General features: G+C 36.1%; 1 protein-coding gene across 1 annotated transcript in view; it reads right to left on the bottom strand.

Moving 5' to 3' along the window:
- The window catches only part of DNTT (DNA nucleotidylexotransferase), a 96,772-nt gene that overhangs the window by 44,168 nt on the left and 29,030 nt on the right, over positions 1 to 23,574 (bottom strand). The gene's annotated exons all lie outside the window — the stretch shown is intronic.

Genomic DNA, 23,574 nt, shown 5'->3' with positions numbered 1-23,574 from the left:
TTTTTGATAAACTCCAAAGAGGAAAGATGTTTAAACTGGAAGTACTGGCATATAACAGTGCTAGAGCTTTCACATAAAAGGTAAAATCCTGGACTGTTTAACATCCAGAAGAAAAAAAACCCATCAACTGCAAGGTGATCAGAGATTTCATCCACGAATTCCTGTTGGTTGTAATACTACAAATTCCCTAAAATTTCTTGAATAACTATGCTAAGGTTTCATATTCAGGTAAAAGTTACTAGCAGTTTAAAAGAACACAAATGCAAAGCAGACCAATAAGTGAAACTGCCAGAAAATTTTGCCTGAGTGAATTTACTGGATTCAGAATATAAGCAGAAATTAATTATTTCTTCTATGATTTTTTTCAGGTCTGAAAACAGGACCTAGAGTAGGTGGCTTTAGCGGCTCAAAAGCACACTCTCATTTCCTAGGGACAGCAAGGTACAGTACTCCTTACTGACAGCAAGGAACAAGGCACTTTCCAAAGAAATCAACAGAACCAGATCTGTAAAGGGTTTCTGTGACGGAGATGATATGCTGAGGGATTCTGTCGAATGAAAGGAATAAGAATGTTTCTCAGCATTTACAACAATGAGAACTGGGTAATGTATATAAAAACAGAACTTGGAAAATTATCTTGTAAGTGACAAAAAGAGTCCTCCAAATTACAATAAAATACTAAAACATTTATTTGAGGTCATTTCCTCAAAACCTCTCAACTATATAATCTGATCAATACTGTAAAGAATACTAACAGCCTAAGAGGCAGCATAAATACTATACCAGTCCATCGCTATCATAAGTTACCAGCTAAACCCCAGATATCACACAAGCTTTTCTTCAAATCACTTTCAGCTTTAGCTCGGCAGTTGTCCTTAATGTTCAAGTCAGCTCCCCATTTCCAAAACGACATTTAGATTCAACAGTGTCAATCCAATGTTGGTTCACATACATACAGAGTAAGTGGTGAGAAAATAAAGGCGTGCTGAACTGCAAAAGCGGCTCAAAGTTAACTGTCCAAAAAACACTGACACAGAGAAAACAGAGATAGCAGAATGCAGAAGGTAACTGTTCTCAAGTCTGACTTACACTGCTCACTTTCTGTTTCCTTCATCAACACAGAGATCGTGAAAGAGGGAGTGTCAGCTAGAATAAACTAGGGGCACTTGAAGATATGAAACTACCACTAACTTCACCTGCTCTCTATAAAGATCTCATGATCTTTATACCTCCATCCTAAACATGACAAAGACACAACATTGATGAGGACACCTTTTCTCTTCGTGCTTTATCGAAAACTGTAGGACTTTATAGTTTGAGTGATAGAGACTCAGAGGCAAGATTTTGTTTTATAATTCATCAAATTGTATAGTCAGAAGGCCTCATTTATACTATTTATTATGGCAAAGATATAGTAAACTTTTCAAGTTTTGTAATTCCCGGAATCATAAATTGAGCTAATTCCAGAACTATAACTCAGCGAAGCCTTCCTTTGCAGGATTAGGATGGTAAATAGGAAGACAGAGCTGTAGAGACTGACAGCTAATTCAATGCAATGGATAATTACAGTTATCCATTATGATCCAAGATCATAATTGAGCCCAAGGATATTAAAAATGAATAACTGTGAAGGAACGTATCCACCTGACATTCTGATTACCTAGGGCAGGAGTCATTTGTTATTTTACCATAARTGGATGAATCCCAATACACTCCCCACATACAGTTCGCTGCTTTTCAGGAATAAAGTTCCTGAAGTAATGAGGAAAACAATACTGGAGCATCTGATCAGGGCTCTGTGGAAGAGGAAGGGTATGACAGTATCTGGCTTCCTTGTCTAATTTCTGCTCTCATGCTTTGTTTTGGGGAGTTAGATCCTAGCTGCCTTTGATGGACAGGTTCACAGTGAGTGTCACAGTTCACTTACTTTTCCTTCTAATATGGGATAGATGGTGATGCTGTATAAAATGCCTGTTGAGATGAGAAGTGCTGGTGAGCGGGGAGAGTTATTTGTGCAAACATTTCAAACCAGACTCTGCTTTTAGCATCTGGCATTTCAGTTATCCTACTGGACATGATTTGTACAAGCATGGGACAGTCAATGAAAAATATCTGAGTTTAGTATTTCTGGAAATCTAAATGCAAACTGAGTAAAGTTTTATATTCCATATCAAGGGAAATTCTGGAATTTCTGGCTCTCTTATTCTTTCCTAACTGTACATCATGGGGCTTTTTTTTGGCATAATTAATATTTGTGCAATGGTTTAATAAGATGCTGATTAATGTCTGAAATGGCAATAATCAAATTAAAYTAACTGAAATAAATTCTGCCACCAGCAAGGACAATTAAAATTAAAATTGACTTCATGATATATTTAACTGAAAAGATAACATACAGTTATGAGAGATACTCTGACTCATTTGAGGCAATTTGTGGATGAAAAACCATGCTGTTGTAGATTTGTCTGCAGAATTACTTCTTCCACTGATTTAAGAATAAAATAGCTTTAGATTAGATGGTCTATGAAATGAAAACAAAGTAAAACTGAGCCAGTGTTCTCCTGGGCAGCCATAAATTAGGCTTGTATTCTACCAAGGTTTGAGTTGCCAAAGATAGTATATAGCAGCTTCTTTACCCAGGCAAGTTATTCAACAGAAACTCAGCTGAGCTACATAAGTATTTGGCTAAGATTCACAGGTGTCTTCTCTAGAGAGGTGCTTGAAGGTGGAGACTTCATTAAAATCCTACTTTTGTTGCACAGTGGAACACTAATTCTAATTCATCAAAAGCAGAACTCGTTTTCTGTAGCTGTGGAAGCTATTTATTTTATTTTTGAAGTTAATCCAACTCTGTGCTGAAATAGCAATAGAAAAATCCCTTTCCCTTTAGGAGCAGGAACTTTACTTATACAGCATATGGAGCTTATGGGAATATAGCTTCAGTAGTGGATATACAAAACAAGCACTTTTGCATTCTGATTTATTCAGCGGGATAGCAGCACTACGGAGCATCAGTAGCTGCTATCCAAGGAGAATTTTAGGAAAGCACCCAATAGAATACAAAGTAATATCCTATTTGAAAGATTATCTTTCTTTTATCAAGTCAGGATAAAAGTGTCACCTGCTGCAGCAGAAGGGATCACATCTCTGAATATTTATGTGAATTACGCTCTGAGGGCATAAATCACTGAAGTGTGGAGAACCAGTGCGAGACCTGTGCAATACCACCTAAATCTTACTTAAAAGCTAATTTCACCCTCAGTGACTGCATCCCTTCAAAAATGTATAGTAATGCATGCCATTCACCTAGTATCTCATTAAATGCTCTTTCAAAGACCAAGTGTATAGCATGCTATGCTTGACTGTATGTCTGTCTTTTACTTTTATGACCCAAATGAAGCCTAGACACCATTTCTCAGAGAACAGGACACCTGGGTACTCCTCTTCATGTCATGCTGATGTCTTTTTTCAAGTTTTGCTTTAGCAGATATTTGATGTTTCTTTCATACAATGAGAAGAAAAGAGAAATCAGGAAATGGTTATTCACTGAAGAATTTAAATGACTGGCAGCATAGCTAAATTAAAAATAAATTATCCACTAATCTTGTAAAGCTCCATCATATTATCTGCATTAAAAATTATTTAACAGTTTGAAAATATCATAATGCAAAACCTTGAAAAGATTTATTTCCCTATCTTCTGAAAGGAATGAATGYCAAGTCGTTGATTTATGTATTGGCTTCCTTGGACTCCTGGCCAAATGCTTATTTYATAGCATATTCAGGTTAAAATAAATCCATATGAGGATTCTTTCATATATGGATATATAAGAACAATATTATGTTGTGGAGCTTTCTGAAAAATTTAACAAAAGTCAAGATTTGAAGACCTGATCAGAGAAAAATTGACCAGAAAACAGAAAAGTATTCCACAAACACACACATACAGTCTTATTGACTTATTTTTTCTATGCATTATCTTGAGGAGGACCATATATTTACTCACATGTTGAAATTAACTCCCTTCTGCCTTAACTTCAGAGCTGTTAGAATACAGAAAGTTAAATTAGGAATCTTCTTTCCTCAGCTACTTCATTCAATATACCTTTTTATGAATTGTAGCTCTAAACTGTATTTTGTAATCAAATGCTGTTACCAAAGGCAAAATTAACTTTCCATTTGTATATATGTATGATGTATATATGTGTGTGTGTGTATATAGATAGATCATCAATACACATAAGTAATGAAGGAAGTTTCCTTAGCAAAGGAAACTACTGACTGACCAGGTTGATTTAGTAAAGGAATATAAAATCTGAAATTTATTAAGTTTATTGAAAGTTAATTTTTCTATGAAAACAGCTACTAAAAATAAATTTCAATTAATTTTATTAGACAACTTTAAAATTGTTTATAAAACTAGTCCTTTACCAACTGGGTTTCTACTGAGAGAAAGAAAGATGATGGCCATACAAGAATTTAGACAACCACCTCTTAATTAGAAAGTATGGCTACCTATGTGTATTATCATAGCTGCATTGCCTACATGGCATTATTGTCTTCTAGCTTTCAGGCACATAAACATAGCTGTCATCAATTATACCCTAATGTTGAAGATTTATCCTGCTTCGGCTGGGGCATAATAACACTTTTTACTGCTAACAGCTCTAGACTCTCAAAATTCTATGTTTCAAGTAAACCCACTGTTCTACCATCCAAAACAAAACTATGCGTGAGCTTTGAATCACTGGGAGGGCTGTCTCAATTTCATGTAGATAATGCAACTGTACCTGGAAGCTGTCCATATAATTTCAAGCTTTTAAAGCTTATGAAATGTACTATTCCAATCTGTCACAGTTTTATTTAAAGTCATAAAATACATTGCTGAAGTTTTTCTTTTGCTGTCTTGGCAAATCCTTTAAATTACACTCCATTGCAATCAAGCATTTCAAATGACATCATAGAAACTTCCTGCATACATAAATTTTGCTGAGTGCCAGTCAATGCTGAAGCCAAATCCCTTCAATGCTGTTTGAAAAAGAAATACCCTCCAATGAGTATTGATGTGGCTTTGGGATCTCATGTACTCAGCTGAAATATAAGAGTATGAAGATGATACTTTAGTCTTAAAACATCTATCTAGTTTTGCATGTGCAAACTCTGCTGTCAGCATATTATATATGCTAACATGCAGTAAACTTTCTCACTCTTAAAAAACACTCTGTATGATACTGGTACAGTATATTTGGTTACCARCAATTATAAAATTTTAAACATTCTGAAATCTGCAGGGAAAAAAGAACACATTCCAATATTTAGTAAGTATTGGAGAATCAGCCTTAACTGGAGAAAAGGTACATATTTTTATTAATTATAAGAACAATAATCTCAAACTAAACCTACTCAGACATCTTGAAATCCCTAGTCCCTAATTCAAAGGCCTAACAAAGACATGAGAATTATTCAAAGTGAGAGCCAAGGAGATTCAACAGCCTCTGCTTCTAAAGAATGCAACAAAGAGAGATCAGTGCACTCAAAAATGCCAGATATCTCAGAGATTATGATGAAATTTGTAAAAAGAAAAGAAGATAACCTCTCTCCCACAAGAAATTCATATGAGATAATGAAAAGAGAGGGTTATGGTTTTCAGGATTTGATCTGGTCTTCCTCCAGGAGAACCTCTAATGGTCTGGGATGAACATTTATACTGYCTGATTTCTTTGGAGGTGGCTGGTGATCAGCACTTCTCAGGACAGGCTCCTGCAAAGAGGGAGGGATATGGATCTTTCCAGATCTGGATTAGCCATTATATATAGATCACTTTGAACCAAGGCAAATTGAGGTCCTGCTTCACTTTCTGCTGGTGTTCTGCCAACAAGCGAAGTTTGTCATCATGCCGTATTTAGATGTTGATAATTAAGAGCTTGCTACAGATAATACTTTTACTCCAAATGTCTGAAGCTGGAACTGAACTGTAGAAATACATTGGCATTCTGAGTTTGTGCAGTCAGAAAACTGTCCAGTTTATTGCTTCTTYCTCAGTTTGTACATAATCTACTCAGGTGACACATTTTAAACAGCATTAGTGGTAAAACTGAACCTCAGCTAAGCAGGATATATTTGCTAGAACAATAACCCAGTGATCTCTTCAGCATCATTAATAATGCAGCAGGGAAAACAGAAAGGTCAGCTGCATTCAAATTATTTACTGAAATAAGTAGACAACAGTCTGCATTATTAATTACAAAAGCTGTATATTTCAAAAAATGCTTTTATGAAGCTATTCATTGCACTTATATTTTTTAACCACTGGAAAAAAGATTTTGCAACTAGGGCAGTTTCCATTTACTAGTTTAGATTTTTATTGTCCAAAAGAGAATTGTTTGGTTTGGAATTATATTTCTATTCTACTTACTCAGAATCTCATTAATATATATAAACTAATACTTAGGAGATGATATTTTATTTTGAAAGAAGAAAGGAAAAGATATTTTTCTATACTGACACTATAATAAAATTAACAAATAGCTTAATAGCAACAACATTTGCTGTGCTGAAGCTTTCTGGTGGCAGAGTTAAAATGTGCATTTAATCCCAGCCCATTTTAATTTTCATTAACTCCTTTGAGAGTTGCAAATGGATTATTCCTTTGTCGTATTTACCACAGAAACYTCCATCAAAATGTTCTTTTCCATGCATGTCTACTTTGGCATTTTCAAAAGTCAAAACATTCTCTTTAAACGATTTAAAAGACACTATCAATGTTCATGCAAGGAAGGAAACACACACATTTTCAGAATGTCTGAATGATATTAGACACTTGGCCTGGGTTTCACTTATTTGGCAGTGATGGGACAGTATGTAGAATCAACCTACCATAAAAAGAAAGGTTTTTATTTGCTTCTTGCTCAGCTGTACTGGAAGTTATGTATACATGACAGTTTTTCTATTAAAATTCCTTGAACTGAGAAATAGATTACTCACATTTGCCAAAAAAAGGGAACAAGAAAAAAAAAATCCCAACTTCTAACATAAAATAGGAGTGMGGCTTGTGTTTGAGCTGACGGTGTGGCAGCTGAGGGGAGCAGACAGTTGTTGAGGCATGTGGGTCAGTCACGAAGACATGAGAAGCTGAGTTATGAAGTTGACCTTTCCGKCATTTTGTGGCAAAATGGAGTTCCTGTGTATAATTCTACTTTAGTTGTAATTACTTTAAGACATTTTGTTCATCTATTCCATCTAATAGAATAYGGTATCTGCTAATTTAGAATTTAAACAGTTGTATGGTTGCTAGCATATAGCTGCAGGCTGGTGAGTTTGAGGCTAGCCTTGAGAATTTAAAGTTTTACTTAAGYGCGTCTGAAAAAAATTATGCACAGGTTAAACTCCAAGCGTGTGTACAATCCCTTTAGCTTCAATGACGTTGCTCACTTGCTTGAATTTTTACAGGGAACTGTTAAGCATTATCAGGATTGGGCTCACATTTTCCATAACTATACTTGCATATCCCTACTGCAAGTAAGATCACTGGGAATTTCTCAGAAGGCATAACCTGAAGAAAATGAGATTGCTCCCTTTCCGAGACCTAATTTGGACTGCATAATCTACCAATTTTGTCCAAGAGAAGAACAGTTTACTCTTAAACTATGGGATACATTTAGAAAACTAGACTGCTGCACAGAAAATAGTATTTACTATTAAAGTGAGTATATTTTACTTCAAAATTACTGAGACAGAATGAATATGTCATTTTTGCAGTCAGTTTTCAAATATAAACTTAAATGCAAAACTTGYCAATTTGGTCTACATCATTGTTTTACCAAGACAGCTGTGTTGTGTGAAAACTATCACACTACAAGTCAGCAGTTCTGTGGAGCTGAAATAGTTATACAGCACCTTTTGGGCCAATATAGGTTATTCCATTCGAGAAAATCATTTAAACTATACTGGCAAAGGGATAGTGCGTCTCCACAGAGAAAGGCTGCCAGTGTACACTATGAGTATAAGCATACCAGAGAACCCTTTTAAGTGTAGACAGGCTTGTCATTAAATCTACCTTCCACCCTAAGTAAATCTCTCCATAGAGGTCCACTAGCAGATTGGCTTTGCTGAAATCTTTTCACCCTCCTTTACAAAATTCCCTTGCTCTGCTTCCAGACATGTCCCTCCATCAGTCTAAGGAGCTCATCAAGCAGACTTAGTTGATTTAATCCTGAACTGAAAAGTTCTGGGGTTATTATTAAACAACTTCCTAATCCCAAAGCATGGCAAAAAGATATTCTGTTTGAGAACAATACTTTTGAATGTTCTTTCAGCGCCCTTTTTCCTGATCCAGATATTGCAGAGTTCTCCCCATGCATTTTCGGAGTATCTCTCAGAGCCAGCTGTGCCATTGCTCTGAATACTAAATTCTTAATCTGACTTCTTTCCGAATACAATCTGACTTTTTCAACCTGCATTGTCATGTGAGTTCAAATAATTTCCCCAAAATTCTGAGAGTATTTTAAGGGCTTCTTCACACTCTCATTGTAGTTACATATATATATATATTTTTTAGGTGAAAGGTGAAGATACCTCTCCTGGGTCACCATTTCTTGCCTGTGCAAATTCTCAAACATTCAGATGAGAACACCCATCYATTTGGTCATGATTCAGCTGAAATCAATATCAAGACTCCCACTGACATCAGGTCTTTTAGCTAGAATATAGCAATAGTTTTTTCATGTTTCATTTATGATATTTGAGTGGTGGAGGTATGATCTACATTTACTAAGTCTGGATGTAGTGCTACTAACAGTAATACGAATGCATACTATAATATCAAACATGAGACATTTCATGAGCAGCAGTGTTTAATGAGGATATTATTACTAAAGCAAAAACTAGGTGCAACTAGTGCTTATGAACTAATATGAGTTTACAAACTTGCACGTGAAAAGAGGTAATCCATAAGGTTTCAGTGGTTTGGAGGTTTTCTCCAGGTTAGTCCCTTGGCATATCATGAGACACCTATGATAGCTGATGGTTATAACTGAGTCTATCCTATCAGGCTTTGCTGTTCTCTATTTAGTGCTGGTTTTCGCTTCTTTAAAAAAATTGCTTGAAATGTTTTGCTCCAGCTCTCCCACAGAACAGCAATAATCCATGATAAATTCTGCCATCCCCAAGCATTAAAAGCAACTATAAGGATGAATTCTAGCTCTATCTTTTACTTCGGGAGTTTCCTACATGATTTTTTTCCCCCCATGTTATCTGACATATAAAAATTGTCCTTTCTGAATCACATCCTAATAAAACAAAATTCAGGCAGCAGCTACCTCCTCATTATCATCTCCCCACATCACTAGTATGATTATGTCACACAATTAAAATGTTATGGCTACTCTGGCTCACGGGGATCTGCAACACATACCCTCAACCAAACTGCGGTTGCTCTAAGCACAATACAAGGTCACTGGTGCTTGCAACTTTCCTCATGATTATCTGCCAGGAAAACCTTATTCTTTGCTTGTGCTGTCAACCATACTTACAGCAACTAGCTAGCCTATGATAAATGTTGACTTCTGCTAGAGTAAATAGCAGCAACRAGTAAACTCTGCTATTAATATCTTGTTTTCAAGCCAACTTTCTAGGAATGGCAAAAGCAATGCAATGTAATAAATATTATAATTAGAATTGTGGTTTAGTCTTCTGACTCTAAACAACAACCAGTTTGGTGTTTGATCCTGCAAACTCTGAGATCAGTTTCTTCGCCTAAGTAATCCCAGTGAACTGTCTGGTATCGGGGCCTGCAAAATGTCTTTTGCAAACAGTAACTCATAGAAGAATATTATTAAGTTAAATAACTGCTCACTAATAGTAAAACGCTCAAAACAACCTCATTTCTGGAGTAGATGCCCTGAAACACTTAGGACTAACAAACAAAATTATCTTGCTACATGAATAGTAAGAAATATCCCTGAAAACATTTCAGGCATCAAAAGGCTTTCAGACCAAGCAACTGACATTTGATTAGAACTACAAACAAAGTGTAATGAATTATTTCTGTTTCTCTCCTGAATTGCTTAAGGACAGACAACAGAGCTTATACATGAAAGAGATGCTTAAGTGCAACTGTCTGAACCAAAGAAAGAAATAGATGCTTGTTTTCTGGTACTTCTAGACACGTCTGACTGAAAGCTGCTTAGGAGTCATTAACACTGTTCTTTCTTGATGTATTAATTGTATCTCTTAATCAGAACTAGACACTAACCTTGGCCCGTCAATGCTACAACTGACCCTACTGCTGGAAACTTAGTTTAGGAGCGCTGACAGATTTTTGACCAGATTTGCCTTAGACAAAAGTACCGATTTCTTTTGCAGCTCTCTCAGCGTTACAAAGATCCATACCCCTAGAACAKAGAGGAGACAAAATTCAAAGGAATCTTTACAGCTGCTGACACATTTGCACAGGAACACYGAGGCATAACCCGTGCACTAAGCACACCTTTAATGAAGCCAAAGAAGGAAAAAAATGTGTTCAGCATTTGAATGACATGCCAGACTTCCTCAAAGACTCCATGTTGCACTTGGGTATGGGAACACCGAAAATGCTGTGGCAACTTTTACTTTCCCACCTAAGCAGTAACCCACGTCCTTGTAGATGCATATAGAGAGGAATCTAGGGACTGTCATAAAGGAAGAAAACAGTCACAGAGGAACCTGCTGAACAGAAATCAGTGCCCAACAAAGCCACTTCATAGCCATAGAAGTCAGGAAAGGATATTCTACAAGACAAATGACAAGTCTCAAAGGAAGCTTACTGTTTCTTCAAATATATGTTCACATGAGGAAATACAACTTTTAACTCTTGCTTGCACTTTGACCTTCCCGAGCTAAGTGAGAAGGCAAAGCTCAGAGATAATAATGAGGCCAGACAGAGCCTTCTCCCTCACCCTTTTTTTGGTGCAAGGATGAGCTCATTAAGGATTTTTAAGTGTGCACTGTATTTTCTCCAAGCACCATGTGCAGCTCTTTGAAAGAGAAGGGAAAAATTCAATTGTTCTAAACACATTTTTGGTCACTATCTGTCTCTTTTTATTCCATTCCCACTTTGAGTTGCTGGGTTTGTAAAGCATCCTGTTTTTAGCAGGTGTACTCCAATGAAACTATTTTATAGAAAAAAATCTAAGCAACAAGAAAATGATCTAACAAACCAAGTATCCCATCTATTCGAGGCCATGTAACTTCTTTATTTGACCTGCTCTTCTTTATGTTTTTCTTTTATCTTGTCACCTGATCTCAAATCTCCCTTCTATTCTTCTTTTTATCTTGTTACTTCATCTTTCTCTCTATGTATTCCACTATGTTAATACTTGTACCTAATGCTCTATAACTTTTAGAAAAAGATTTTTACTTACCAGTTTTATGTGCCGTCATGAATATATTTTATTCTACAGCTATTTATTGTGAGAGAGTCCATTAAACCCTTAGCACACATTTACAGCAAATACTTTAAACAGTTTCAGGTAGCGTCTTTTAAATATCCACTTTACCAAGCTTCCTGGCCTGAGTCTTAAAACTCAGTGGCTGAGCATTTCAAAATCAATGCATGATATTAGCTGCCTTCATGCTAAATGTTTATAAGAGACACCTGGATTATTGATGGTGTTCAAAGCAGTACTTGAAAATCTGATGCCTCCCAGGAATATCCACGTAGAATACCAAAAAACGCAACCATGAAAAATCACTAATGACTGGAGAATATTTGCTGGTGCTTGATTTTACTACAAACTCTTAGTGATAATTATAGCTGACAGATTATTCTCTCTCACTCTCTAATCACTGAATTTATTACTAACAATGAACATTTTCCTGAGCAACTCTACTAAATGTAGGAAAGCAGAAGGATTTGCATGTAGTGGTCAATGTAAATGAGGAAGAGCTGTTTAATTCAAGTTGTCATTTCAATTTCTTGGACAAAACCTGAATCAAAATATTTCAGGGATCTTGAAAATCCATTGCAACACCTCTCAGAGGTTTCTGTGCCTCTGACTACACCTTCCACAATATACATACTCTTTTCTTGAGGTGAAAGGAGACAAAATAGAATGAGACTTCTATAGYTGAGGCTTTTCATGAAAGAGAAATTCTGGCTGAAGAGCTCATTTCACAAAGGGAGTACAAATCACTTGAATTATAGCATCTACCAAGGAAGAAAATCACATTTCAGTCCAGTTTTTCAATGAAAAAATTGAAAAAAATTCTCAGAAAACAGACAATTCTTATAAATATTTTCACAGATATTTTCCAACTAGCCATAGTGAATAAAGTAGATTATACATTTATATCTATCTCAGTTTCTGTATATGAGCTGTTTTATAACACCACTGATTTATTTTTGCTTGCAATTTTCACATTGCCAGCATCCCCTGTCATCTAACCTCTTCCTAAATACTAATCTACTGTCCCCCAGTATCTCAGAAAAAAGTCATCAATGAAAAGCCACCAAAGTAARTTTTCAAAAAGAGTTAATCAAATCTTTGCTGATTTTAGACTTCCTCACACCTAGTGAAGGATGTAAGTGATAAAATCCAAAATGTACTAAAAATTAGAGGAGGATATTCATATTCTCTGTTTAGCATATTCCTACCATTAAATAATATATCAGATATCAGTAGCATGAAGAAGAATCAGTCTGCAAACAACTGTAGATGAACACTGTTTTATGCCCTTCAAATTACCTGCAACACACATAATTCAACTGCTACAGAAGAGTTCTAAGGTTATTATTATTGATCTTGCCTGAGATATTCTTGTAAAGAGTTGCTTGCCATTCTCTCTACAGATTTTGAAAACGAAGCTTATTCAGTGTGAATACTTCTCCTTACATGTTAATATAAGGTACCAATTACCTGTACAATTTCCTTTTAATCAGAACAGCTTTTATTCCCTCATGACACATCATACTAATGTACTCCCAAATTACTAAAACATTCAAAGAGCAATAGTTCACCCTTACTGTAGGATGCAGATTTTCCACTTTATAAAATTATACTGGTAAGTCAATCTTAGTACAACTGGCATGCTCTGTGTCACACAGCCCCCCATTCCCCCAGACTGTATTTCCTAATAATCCCTAGGTCCGTTGGACTTCAACCTAGTATAGAAGAGATTTGATTTTTTGGATGAAACGCTTTCCTGCACAAAGTGTATTAGCACTGTGCCTATGTCCCATGCAACAAACCTTTTTTAAGCTAACTTAATACATGTGCTTTATGCATTTTGAAAATTGACTATTTCGGAGATTCCTTTTCAAGGAAAGGCAAAGGATTTCCCCTTCCAAGAAAACAGAGAAGTGTTTCCAGTGTAAGGTAGCCCAGAGCTTAGTCATTTATATGTTACATTTTCAGAATGTTAATACCAGTATTGCATATGTTAACTGTTCTAAAACACTGAATGAATAGTTCTGAGTAAAGCTAGCATAATAAAAATCACTAAAATTCCTATATCTAACTGCATAAGAAAGGGAAGGGTCAGTAGAATATAGGTTGCCGAGTATATTGTTTCACTGACATATTAGGATTATAAACAGCTGCATTATAACCCCTTTTCTATAACTTTACAAAAAGTAGTCTAAATAACGCAAATTTTGTCTCAATGTTTTTGAATTCTAATCATCTATTATCTTAAAGAGCACCACTGCACGAGCAGCTGGAGTTTGAACTGGGAGTGCTGGAACTCGTAGCCACAGCTGTCACGGCTGCTTTCTGCTTGGGTGACTCTAATGAGCCAACCGTCAGGATCAGCTGGTGCCTGTTTCAGAGCTAGGACTTCACACCAGGAGAGAGCACATTACTTGTGGGCATGCTTATAATCCGACACTCCTGAAAGCTACTCAAATGACAAAACTGAAGTCAGTACTGAAATCTTTTCTCTAGCTAATGACAATGCCACTCCCTTGTGCTTTGATGACCAAAGCAACTGGAAGTGGTACATCTAGGTAGCACATCCTCCTCCTCCCAGCTCTTCTACATAGCAGACACCTGAGATTGCTTTTGTCATATCTCATGTTGAGCATTCAGCCCAGAAGGATCCTTCCCCACTTCTGCCCCCATACAATGTGAAGGTTTTTATCACAGTAAGTAGTCCCCATTATATAGGGAAGATATTGAGAACCTGTTGTCCAAAAAGGAGAACAAACATCAAACAGAATTACGGAAACATTAAAGACGCTTCTGAGTGGACCATRGTAGCTTTTTAAAAATTTCAGTTACTTTTTGTATAAGTAATAGGCATATTATGTTGTAAACACCAAAATTATCTATGAAAAAACTAAATTAAATAATATAACATTAATACAGAATGAACAGATTTAAAGAACACAGGACATCCATATACTGTTTTGAGATTAGATTATTTGCAAGATGTCCAAATAAACTTAGGCGGGAACTCCACATTGTTAGCTCACTACTTTTCCCACTTACCACTTCCTAAAATGTTTTAAAGTTACACAATTTCTTGGCAAAAAAAAATTCTTAATTTCTTAATAATATATCTTAAATAGATCTATTGGAGTTCCTTTTTCTTAAATTGCATTCATTTACAAAGCAAAGAAACTATGAATTTTTTCTGTCTCATCTCTACACATATTTCACCAACACTACACAAAGAAACTGTTCTTTTGACATTGCATCTCAATAAATGGACTAAATGATCTGTGAATATCAGCATTTAGCCATAAGAAGAGATCTTTATTTATTTAAAATGTATCAGATTTGCTTCATCTAAAAGGCTAATTGAAAAGGCTATTCAGATCAGCTGTGATATTAGAAGACAACTGAATCACATTTAATGCTATTTAAAGGATGAGAACAGGCTAAAAGAAAAATTAAACCATGGCCATTAAAATTTAATTTGACTTAGTGAGGCCATTAACATTTTGGTTTCATGCAGTGGCAAGCATTCTAAAAATATTTTCTTATAATTCAGAAACCCTGAATTGTCAAATGGCTCACCCTTATGTATCAAAAATGATTGAAAGTGACCTTAAAGGGCAAATATGAAAAAAGCAGAAAAATTCTTTGAATACTATGGTTATCTGTCATTCTGCTCTTTTTTTTGTATATATACAGCTTTGTGTATGTAAGTGTACTATTACTGTACAAACGCATACACTTGCATATACTAATTATCTGCTCACAATCAAGCTCTCTCATATTCCAAATCACTTTTCTTTTATTATTGCTGATTTTAAACTACTGTATCTTACCGCAACTATCAGCAGAATTCTCTGTAACAGGGCATTTCTGCCTCTGATAATGGCCAATTTGATCTGTGTAGTTAACTTAAAAACCTAAGCTCAACTGGAAACTTTCTTTCATAAACTATTTTAAAATAGCTTCTCATAGGAAAAAGCAACCTACTTGCTATTTGTGATCAAAAATAGTTGGAGTCCTCAAAAACAGGTAGAGTCCTGTGAATTTTAGTCCTATTATTATATTAAAACTAGTGGCATCTTCACTATAAACGCTAGAATTTTTATATTAATTGCGGACTGGATTTCATTTTAACATTGAATATCAGCTTTGGATGTCAAGTAGACAGCACACTATTTTATGTGAACTCTAAAGATATAAACTATTTTAAAAACAATACCTTATTTTACTCCTCTTAGTGTACTTGTCATATGCTGCTTTGCCTCTACAAGTTTGCCTTCGCGATTTGAAAATACTACTGCCAGTATTTCTCATATTTTACATATAACAGCAAATACTGAAAATAACAGAGCATTTTCAAAGGAGTAATTTGAAAGATTTTAGCCAATTGTAAATTTCATATAAAACACTTTGTCTAGAATTAGAATAGTAATAAATCTGTTCATGTATCAGTAAATAACCAAAATTTCAGATTCACTGCCTGACAAGGAAACGTATTTCTTCCCTGTTTTGTCTTACATTCTTATTTTTTCAATTGCATATTATATATAATTTTAAATGCTAGTATGATAGTACAGAAGTCTATACAGTAAAGATCCTAGAATAATATAATATGCAGTTTCGTATGTTGCTGTATACATACTGCTTTTATTGCTCTAGCTGACTTGCTCAGATTCATCAGCCATGGTGATAACAAACAGAAAACAACAAATGTTGTTAAGGTTATGCCAAATCCACTCTAGGAGGTAAAGGTTATCATAAAAACCATAAGGCTGCTCTGGGGAGTTTCTGGCTCTATATATATGGTGTAAAATTTCTGGCTTCACAGAAATCAGTGGCATTGCCACCTCTACTCTGGACCTAGCACTTGAACTGGCTTTAGAGAGAAGAGAGATTTATAGTTGGATGTCATCCGTCATCCTTCTTATGAGCTGATAAGCCTGTGAAAGTGGTAAAGGTTTGGGGATTTTGATTCCTTTCATATTAAGGACATACAGAGTAAGGCATATTAAAAATCCTGGAACAAGATAGTTTCTGAAAGGCTTTCAGGTAATATGCTTTGCTGAGATCTCAGCTGTCTCATGGATTCATATGGAGTTCTTTTAGTCCATGACTCCCACGTACCTTTTCCATCAGCTTCCACCTCGTGGTTCCTCATGGCTAATAGGAGATGAAATGAGCGAGAAAAATAATCAAAATACTAATGACCAAAGGAAGTGTCTGAATTAGTCCAATAGATTATCTTCTAAATGGACTTAGCTAGCCATTAAGTTGGATGAAAACTATTTTCTCCTTCCCTAAGTTATTTTGTAATGGTTATGGAAAATTTGAAGCAGAAACTAGTGATGACCTCTGTTGTAGCTCAGCTGTAGTGCCTCTAACCTCCTGCCACAGAATATTTGTATTCAGAGCATCCCGGCAGCACAAGCTCAAACACTTCTAATCTTAGGGATTTCTGTGAGGGGAAGGTGTTTTACTGCTTCACAACAGACCAGGTCAGAAGACCTCTGGGTTGGAAGCATCGTCCAGGCTGTAGCTGGACGGGCTATCGCTTATCAGAGGCAAACCTGTACTCATAAACAATATCCAAACTGTCTCTTCACTCTGTGGCCAGCAGAACTGCCAGATTCTTCTGGGATCTGCTTAAATTAGAGTGTGCAAACTACCATATCAGCTCAAATGTTCAGTGTGCAGCTTGCCTCACAGCTCCCTTATAGCAGTTTTCTCCCTGAAAAAATCAAATAAGAGCAGATAAAATGTACTTCCTGTAACAGCAGTAGAAGCAAGTTAGCAGAAATTATTCRGACTTGAGCATCTGGGTACTGGTTACATATTCTCTTATTGCAGTTAATATTTTGGAGTAAAAAGGCAAAGAAATAACTGTACCTAAGGAACAGTGTAAATTCCAAAATATACTATTATGCCAAGGTGTGACTAGAATAAGAAACTTCTGATAGTGAGCTTGTCTAAAAACTTAACAAAAACAAGTTTTGCTGAATTAATTATACTATTTGAATCCTAGATCTGTAGTATTTGAATCCTAGATCTGAGCAGAAAGCAAATAATTTGTGTAGGAAGACTTACCAGAGATTTGGAGTCATGTCAAGTGTTCTAGACTCACTGTAAACCCTCTGTCTCCTGCCAAGGAATACTTTTATTAGGAGTATCCCAATATGACAAGGTCAAATGAAGCTTTTTATCAGGACTTACCAAGGAATTCACTTAGAGGCCACATGACTAGCTCTGTTAAACAGACCATAAGGTCCTGAGTATATTTCAAGAGCTTGGGAAGTGTGGTATCTTTCATATATTCTATCTCATATTCTTTCATTTATGAGCCTGTGTCGATACTGTGAGATAACTGTGATTCCAGAAGCCTTACAGATGTCCCATTTTGGAAACTAGAGTCCCACAATAACACCAGTTATTCTTCAGTGTGTGAGCCTGTAAGACAATTTCTGGAAGTTTTTCTTTGTCCCAGCTATTACATTTTTCTTTTTTTCTGTGAAGAACAGAAGGAATATCTAAACTATTCTCTTGAAACACACAATAACACCGGAGTCCTGTGCCATGCCATTCCTTTATGCATTCCTTTAGCTCATATGAAACTTCATTGCACTGAGGAAGGAAACTTTTGCATTGCACGATACAGAAGCACATTCCCCTAGCGGTGCTGTCTGATGAACACACTGACCCTGTCCTTTGCTCTCTTTACTGCCTTGCCACAGACAAGTCTCATCTTCAGATGCTACCGGGCCTCAAATCCTGATTTCCGTGTGGTGACATAAAATTCAAGGGAGGAGATAGTGATCCACAGACTCTTGTTAGAACAGAATTCAGTAATAAGAGAATCTGAGACAAAACTTCCCTGAAGACTAATCTGGGACTGAGGACCTCCCATCAGACAAATAATACATGATAAACACTAGTTATTCTGCTTGATGCATTGTCAGTGGCACTTGAACATCTTGGTAGAGACTGCAATATAAAAACTTTTCTAAAACAGAATGTCTCCTTAATGTACTTTATCTAAAGGCAAACACCAGTAGAAGTTGATAAAAGTTTATATGAGCAAATCATATTTAGGAAATTCAGAACTGAAATAATAATAATGATAGGATATTTGGGAACAAAAATAAATTAATAGAGTATCACTAGGCAGTATGTACTCATGTCACAGCAGTACTTTGAAATATCAGGATTAAAAAAAAAAAGGTCCAGAAATATTTCTGGAGAGTTTTAGAAGCAAAAGCTCGATGATTTTTACACAATGACACAGGCACTAAATATATCACAATGAAACAAAATAAATTAAAATATTCTTTGCTGTTGGTGCACACCTTTTACAGAGGTTGGCTGAGGTTAACAGGGACATCTGCTGGCTAAAATAGCAAATCTTCCTGATAGCTCTGCATGCAAGAAATCTACTGTCTTCCAGTTGTGGACTGATTTTTGTTAGGTGCTATGGAGCTTTAGCACAGGTGTAGAGTTATTTATATCAAAGCTGAGAACAATTTACACATAGATTTCATTCTCTATTCTAATTAAGAGTGAGCAGGTAGATACTGTTAGCCAATGGAGTCCACAAAGGTCTTCCAGTAGCGTGGCTATTCTGAACGGTTCCTGGATGTAAAGGATATAGATACAGAATGGAGACTAGTAATGTTCAGATGTCATCCATTAAGAATGACACTATAACTGAATTGCTCAACACAAAAAGTACTTACTTAACTCAGCTGCCAGATTGTTAAAAATAAACATAGAAGAAAAACCCACAGATCAAGTCAAGTTCAGAACTTGACTTTAGAGAAGGCTGAAAAGTCTTGAAATAGTGGTTTCTTCTACTGTTCACAGACTCCTTTATTTTTTTAATTTGCCATAGCCCCTGACTATGCAGCCTGTAGTCTGCGCTTATAAAAGTTTTATGAGCAAAATACATTCGATGGCTATTTTATTTTCTTCAGAACAGTCTTCAGAACTGAATATCCTACAAAATACGTACAAACATCCTGCCACTGCAGATCTAACCACAACTATTTGAGCATGCTACATGGAATACATGAAAACTCAAATTTAACTTTTAAGTCATAGGGAATTCATATGGACAAAGCACACAGAAAGGTTAACAGAAAGCCATACTGCAGCTACAATAAATGAGCAGGATAATTTTATATAACAGATCTTATTTCTTCTACTTCTCCTGTCAAAATAGATTTTTTGTGTATCGGGATATGAATCATTAGTCTAGAGACTGAAGCCACAAACTATATTTGATATGACCTTTTCACTTAAAAATTTTTTTTCTGGGAATTTTCTCCAAGCATTTTTGCTCTTAGGAAGCCTTCAATCTAGACCACCTCTGGTAGTAAAATCAAATATCAGCAGCTAAATCAAGTTAGCAAAAATCCAGGATGCTGCAGAGTGCGGTGATAATGATTCTGCCCACGACAACCTTTGCTTGAAGTCACTGTGGAGCCACGTCCTGACGTGGAGTTAAGGGAGAGGCTATGGGAGTTTTCACCTCCAGGAAACCTAGTATGAAGTTCTCTGTGTGCTTCTCGTTACTAACAATCCTGTAATAAAGGTAAAATTACTAATAAAAGCATTAACTATTAGCAGCATTAGCATTACTGCTAATAGGAGTCATATTTTATACAAAACACAGTAATATATACAAGATAATRCTATTACCACTGAAAAGCTCTTAATTCTCTTCATAGGATGAGATTTTTAATAACTAGAAGAAACAATCAGGCCCTCAATTTAGCTCTCATTTGAGAGTCATAATGCTACACTCCCTCACTGGAGTCACTTGAGACTACTCCTGATTGGTACTGGGTTTGTCTCATGTTAAGATAAAGCTTATTTTTCCCCCATCCAAGGACCTACTTTAACTCAGTGCTGGAAGGGAAACTTCACCCTCAACAGCTTTTGTAACCTGTACTAAGAGATGCTATTCCTTACCCCTCAGGATTTGTCCCATTAACTTTATGAAGAAAATAGTCTTAAACCTCAGCAATACGATATAAGAGAGGCTGACCACTGAAAACAGTGCCATGACAGTTCCTGAATCAAACAGACTGCATGACAGATTCAAGTCTTTCTGATAACACTGTCCATAGGGTGCTCGACAGTGCATTATCAGCACCTTCAGTACATCCTTCTCCACACTGGAGCTGCTAGGCCTCACAAGAGAGGCAATAAAATGCATTCCCATGGACAGTGTGGGTAGCAGAGTGATTTATTTCATAAGTACAGTTGTTCCACTTCTGTATTTCCTTGCATTTCAGCATTGTAATTTCTGTTTCACAATGACCCAGATAAGTGTCAGAAAAAGATATATATAAAAAAAAAAACTTCTCCCAATCTGTCATAACAGACTATACCAACTCAAACCCTCAAGGAACATGTTTTACAGATACTTGCACAAGTGTTTCTGTTGGAGACTAACAAAGGATAAACTCATCCAGACTTCATCAGTTTATTCGTTTTTTTTCTGCTCCTGAATGATTTCAAATTAGAGGGTTGTTACAGGGTTAATTAAGGCTCATGAAAACTGGGAGCTGTGAAGGGTTGCCATCACAACCCTTTATTTCAGGTACTTGTAAAAAGTTGTTATGTTCCCTTATGGATTCAGATAGCTGAAAAGAGTAGCCTTCAACCAAATATAGCATTATCACCACTTCCAAGCAAAGAGGCATGGAAAGTACTTCTGAATAAAGATGTTTCACAAGGTATTGTTTTGTGAAGAGTAGCAGAAAGATGAAAGGAGCAGAAAGAAAAGGCACCAAGGAAGTAGCAGATAATGAAGTCTGGTAATATGACCCTTGAGAAGAGGTAAAAGAGGGAATTTTGGGGCTGAGCTGTGACTAAAAGGTGTTAGAGTGGAAGAAGAAAGAAATTAGCTGTAACTGGTCAGAGAGATAGGTCTTGGTACATTCTCAATAGGCATCACAGAAGCACATCTTCCAGTTTTCATGCCTTACTGGAAAAACTTGAAAGTCCTGCAATTTGGATAAACTACATAGATCCAAAGGAGTAATTTGATTTTTCCTTCCTGTCTGTGGTCTTTTTTTCTACTTCTACCACTGTGACTTGGAAACACACAAGTAATAATCTCCAATGTTACATAATCTGCAAATAAAAAACAACTAGTGGCTTAATCCTGAAACCCTGCTTCCTCAAAATAAAGCAAGCCGGGCCTTAACACAGCCTCCAGGCATATCTATCAGCCAAATCAAAATGAGACTCTTGATTTTCAACACTCTGGTCAAACCTGGAGGAAGGCAATCACTGCTTCTTTTTTCCAAAGTTACAAAACAAATATGAAAAACAAGGCAAATCAGGGTCCTGGGGAGTGAATATATTATTCAGAATAATCATGAGCTTATTCTTCTGTTATGTTAGCCATGTCCAAAGTGTAGTGTTTGGGGATGCCAGTCATGATGCTTGATGAATAAAATTTGCCTACTTCTTTATTAAGATATTCACACAATAGAGAATGAAAGAAAGAAGCAATGATTTGCTAACTGAAAACTGTGAGCTAGTGAGATTACACATAGGTCATACTACAGCTATTCGAACAATGCAACTATATGATACAGGTAAAAAAAGAACAGACACAGTCTTACAAACCCCCTATTGTAATTCAGTAATTAAAATATGTGTGCTTAACAAAGTTACTTCAATCCACTTAAAAATCAAATTTTCTACAAATCCTACACTGCAGCATTTCTTTTCCATGGGCTGGTAAAATTTCAACTGAGATTTTGAGTATGTTGAGTATATTGAGTATATTTTGAGCTTTTAATATATTCTCTGTGTATTTTAAAGGCATGTAATTAATATACAGGATTACTCACCAAAGTCATCATTAAATACTTAAGTACTTTCACTTCTGGTTTGCCACAACCATTTAGAAACACAAAGGCTTACTCTTAATATAAAAAAAGAAAGGCTAACTACCATGTTTCCCTGAAATAAATAAGCAACACAACAGGCTTACATTTGAACCTCTGACATTCACACATTGCAGACAACTATGCTGCCAACAAGCCTCACATACACATTGTATCAGAAGAAACTGGGAGTTTTGAGTGGGATGACAGTTATGTCCCTGCAACTCTCTGACCTCCCCAGGCATGTGTTAATCAGTTATATCCAAGCTACTAAAAACACAAGGTCCCTGGCTGATTTGCATCCGTATGAACAGATTGGCATCCCATTCCCCTTGAACCGGGAGGGGCAGCATGACGACACTTGAGGTTCCCAAATATAAAATCCCATCATGTTCCTGTATCTCTGCTCAGGGTTCATATTTGAGCCTTATGCTTCTTGTTGACCTCACATATTTGTAGAAAATATGTAGATGGTGGCTGCAAATATCTTTGCAGTAATTATGGGACATAAAAAGAATAATTACAAATAAATACCAGGTGGCACAAAGGGGATGAAATACATTCATCACAAGCACTGTGCAATTACAGTTGCAATTACAAATCGTATAAGGTCCTAATTTTACTACCAATGGCATGGGAGCAAGTCTATGAAATCCTATCCAAGTACACAATATTAAATCACGCRACTGAGATGCTAATTATTAATGTTTCATTCTTCTCTCTTTCCCTCCCATACTGTTTGAGTTGCATAAGAAAGAGATTGACAGAACTGCATTTTCTGAGTCCTACGAGAATACTTTAACTATTCTTGAAAGTCTTTTTTTATAACAAAATATAGCCAAAGTTTCACAAAGAAACAAATTAAGCAGCACACTTAAGGTGTTAACTAAGATGTTAGCCTGCTTTGTTTTATTGAGCATGACATGTATAAGTAGTGACATAACAGTGGACTGAATACATAGCAGGGAACCCAATACTCCTGAAGACTATTCCCAGTCTTAATACTTTGCTTTGTGGCTTCAGGAAAACTCTCAAGTGAGTGCTGGAAGTATTAATCATGTATGTTCTGAGCTATAGTTTTGGTTTTGGTTTTACAGAGCAAGGCTGAAAGCTTTAGGAAAAATAACCGGACAGAAAAGTAACCTGGGGATGTCATAGAAGAATCATGTGGCCCTAGGATTGCTCTCCCATTTAAAGAAACTATTAAAAATAAACTTTGATATTTTCCCACTGAGTTTCTTTGATTTCTGCAAGAAGCAA

The sequence above is a fragment of the Apteryx rowi genome, unplaced genomic scaffold, assembly GCF_003343035.1.
Source record: "Apteryx rowi isolate R43461 unplaced genomic scaffold, aptRow1 scaffold_188, whole genome shotgun sequence".
Lineage (NCBI taxonomy): Eukaryota > Metazoa > Chordata > Aves > Apterygiformes > Apterygidae > Apteryx > Apteryx rowi.
The sequence above is the reverse complement of the archived record's forward strand: the minus strand, read 5'-3'. Positions and strand labels throughout refer to the sequence as shown.